This window comes from Salvelinus namaycush, unplaced genomic scaffold (genome assembly GCF_016432855.1).
Source record: "Salvelinus namaycush isolate Seneca unplaced genomic scaffold, SaNama_1.0 Scaffold2536, whole genome shotgun sequence".
In the NCBI taxonomy this organism is placed as follows: domain Eukaryota; kingdom Metazoa; phylum Chordata; class Actinopteri; order Salmoniformes; family Salmonidae; genus Salvelinus; species Salvelinus namaycush.
In genome coordinates, this window is record NW_024059382.1 from 18437 (window position 1) to 22500 (window position 4064).

Below are 4064 nucleotides of genomic sequence, written 5' to 3' on the forward strand. Positions count from 1 at the left end.
ACTGATAGTTTTCAGTATCTCGAGCCAATATGGGTGTCTTATTCCGTGTCTTATTCCGTGTCTTATTCAGGGATTGATCCTTTTAACATAACAGCTGTCAGTATTTCAACCATGTAAAATATGACTCATTTAATTCTTATCAGAAAACAATGGAATTTTTTGTTTCACTGCTTTCAATCTGAAAATGTTTGAATATGTAGAACGTTTTCTCCTGGTCTTAGTCTAGTCCTAGAGCAGTGTCTCCTGGTCCCATCGAGAGGAGCAACATTGAAAGAGAAAGCTTTTCAGATGATTGATCACTGACCACCTGTAGAGCCCCACCTGCAGAGCCCCACCTGTAGAGCCCCACCTGTAGAGCCCCACCTGTAGAGCCCCACCTGTAGAGTCCCACCTGTAGAGCCCCACCTGTAGAGCCCCACCTGTAGAGCCCCACCTGTAGAGCCCCACCTGTAGAGCCCCACCTGCAGAGCCCCACCTGTAGAGCCCCACCTGTAGAGCCCCACCTGTAGAGCCCCACCTGTAGAGTCCCACCTGTAGAGCCCCACCTGTAGAGGCCCCACCTGTAGAGCCCCACCTGTAGAGCCCCACCTGTAGAGCCCCACCTGTAGAGCCCCACCTGTAGAGCCCCACCTGTAGAGCCCCACCTGTAGAGCCCCACCTGTAGAGCCCCACCTGTAGAGCCCCACCTGCAGAGCCCCACCTGCAGAGCCCCACCTGTAGAGCCCCACCTGTAGAGCCCCACCTGTAGAGCCCCACCTGCAGAGCCCCACCTGTAGAGTCCCACCTGTAGAGCTCCACCTGTAGAGTCCCACCTGTAGAGCCCCACCTGTAGAGCTCCACCTGTAGAGCCCCACCTGTAGAGCCCCACCTGTAGAGCCCCACCTGCAGAGCCCCACCTGTAGAGTCCCACCTGTAGAGCTCCACCTGTAGAGTCCCACCTGTAGAGCCCCACCTGTAGAGCCCCACCTGTAGAGCCCCACCTGTAGAGCCCCACCTGTAGAGCCCCACCTGCAGAGCCCCACCTGTAGAGCCCCACCTGCAGAGCCCCACCTGTAGAGCCCCACCTGTAGAGCCCCACCTGTAGAGCCCCACCTGTAGAGCCCCACCTGCAGAGCCCCACCTGTAGAGCCCCACCTGCAGAGCCCCACCTGTAGAGCCCCACCTGCAGAGCCCCACCTGTAGAGCCCCACCTGTAGAGCCCCACCTGTAGAGCCCCACCTGTAGAGTCCCACCTGTAGAGCCCCACCTGTAGAGCCCCACCTGTAGAGCCCCACCTGTAGAGCCCCACCTGCAGAGCCCCACCTGTAGAGCCCCACCTGTAGAGCCCCACCTGTAGAGCCCCACCTGTAGAGCTCCACCTGTAGAGTCCCACCTGTAGAGCTCCACCTGTAGAGTCCCACCTGTAGAGCCCCACCTGTAGAGCTCCACCTGTAGAGCCCCACCTGTTTAGCTAAATATATATACAGTGGGGCAAAAAAGTATTTAGTCAGCCACCAATTGTGCAAGTTCTCCCACTTAAAAAGATGAGAGAGGCCTGTCATTTTCATCATAGGTACACTTCAACTATGACAGACAAAATGAGAAAAAAAAATCCAGAAAGTCACATTGTAGGATTCTTAATGAATTTATTTGCAAATTATGGTGGAAAATAAGTATTTGGTCAATAACAAAAGTTTATCTCAATACTTTGTTATATACCCTTTGTTGGCAATGACAGAGGTCAAACGTTTTCTGTAAGTCTTCACAAGGTTTTCACACACTGTTGCTGGTATTTTGGCCCATTCCTCCATGCAGATCTCCTCTAGAGCAGTGATGTTTTGGGACTGTTGCTGGGCAACACAGACTTTCAACTCCCTCCAAAGATTTTCTATGGGGTTGAGATCTGGAGACTGACTAGGCCACTCCAGGACCTTGAAATGCTTCTTACGAAGCCACTTCTTCGTTGCCCGGGCGGTGTGTTTGGGATCATTGTCATGCTGAAAGACCCAGCCACGTTTCATCTTCAATGCCCTTGCTGATGGAAGGAGGTTTTCACTAAAAATCTCACGATACATGGCCCCATTCATTCTTTCCTTTACACGGATCAGTCTTCCTGGTCCCTTTGCAGAAAAACAGCCCCAAAGCATGATGTTTCCACCCCCATGCTTCACAGTAGGTATGGTGTTCTCAGCATTCTTTGTCCTCCAAACACGACGAGTTGATTTTTACCAAAAAGTTATATTTTGGTTTCATCTGACCATATGACATTCTCCCAATCTTCTTCTGGATCATCCAAATGCTCTCTAGCAAACTTCAGACGGGCCTGGACATGTACTGGCTTAAGCATGGGGACACGTCTGGCACTGCAGGATTTGAGGCCCTGGCGGCTTAGTGTGTTACTGATGGTAGGCTTTGTTACTTTGGTCCCAGCTCTCTGCAGGTCATTCACTAGGTCCCCCCGTGTGGTTCTGGGATTTTTGCTCACCGTTCTTGTGATCATTTTGACCCCACGGGGTGAGATCTTGCGTGGAGCCCCAGATCGAGGGAGATTATCAGTGGTCTTGTATGTCTTCCATTTCCTAATAATTGCTCCCACAGTTGATTTCTTCAAACCAAGCTGCTTACCTATTGCAGATTCAGTCTTCCCAGCCTGGTGCAGGTCTACAATTTTGTTTCTGGTGTCCTTTGACAGCTCTTTGGTCTTGGCCATAGTGGAGTTTGGAGTGTGACTGTTTGAGGTTGTGGACAGGTGTCTTTTATACTGATAACAAGTTCAAACAGGGGCCATTAATACAGGTAACGAGTGGAGGACAGAGGAGCCTCTTAAAGAATAAGTTACAGGTCTGTGAGAGCCAGAAATCTTGCTTGTTTGTAGGTGACCAAATACTTATTTTCCACCATAATTTGCAAATAAATTCATAAAAAATCCTACAATGTGATTTTCTGGATTTTTTTTTCTAATTTTGTCTGTCATAGTTGAAGTGTACCTATGATGATAATTACAGGCCTCTCATCTTTTTAAGTGGGAGAACTTGCACAATTGGTGGCTGACTAAATACTTTTTTGCCCCACTGTATATACAGTACCAGTAAAATTTGGACACACCTACTCATTCAAAGGTTTTTCTTTATTGTTACTATTTTCAAAATTTTACAATAATAGTGAAGACGTCAAAACTATGAAATAACACATATGGAATCATGTATTAACCAAAAAAGTGTTAAACAAATATAAATAGATTTTAGATTCTTCAAAGTAGCCACCCCTTGCCTTTATGACAGCTTTGCACACTCTTGGCATTCTCTCAACCAGCTTCATGAGGTAGTCACCTGGAATGCATTTAATTAACAGGTGTGCCTTGTTAAAAGTACATTTGTGGAATTTCTTTCCTTCTTAATGCGTTTGAGCCAATCAGTTGTTTTGTGACAAGGTACGGATGGTATACAGAAGATAGCCCTATTTGGTAAAAGACCAAGTCCATGTTATGGCAAGAACAGTCCATCATTACTTTGAGACATGAAGGTCAGTCATTCCAGATAATGTCAAGAACTTTGAAAGTTTCTTCAAGTGCAGTCACAAAAACCATCAAGCGCTGTGATGAAACTGGCTCTCATGAGGACCGCCACAGGAAAGGAAGACCCAGAGTTACCTCTGCTGCAGAGGATAAGTTCATTAGAGTTAACAGCCTCAGATCGCAGCCCAAATAAATGCTTCACAAGTAACAGACACGTCTCAACATCAACTGTTCAGAGGAGACTGTGTGAATCAGGCCTTCATGGTTGAATTTCTGCAAAGAAACCACTACTAAAGGACACCAATAAGAAGAAGAAACTTGCTTTGGCCAAGAAACACGATCAATGGACATTAGACCGGTGGAAATCTGTTCTTTGGTCTGATGATTCCAAATTTTATATTTTTGGTTCCAACCGCCGTGTCTTTGTGAGACGCAGAGTAGGTGAACGGATTATCTCTGCATGTGTGGTTCCCACCGTGAAGCATGGAGGAGGAAGTGTGATGGTGTGGGGGTGCTTTGCTAGTGACACTGTCTGTGATTTATTTAGAATTCAAGGCACACTTAACCAGCA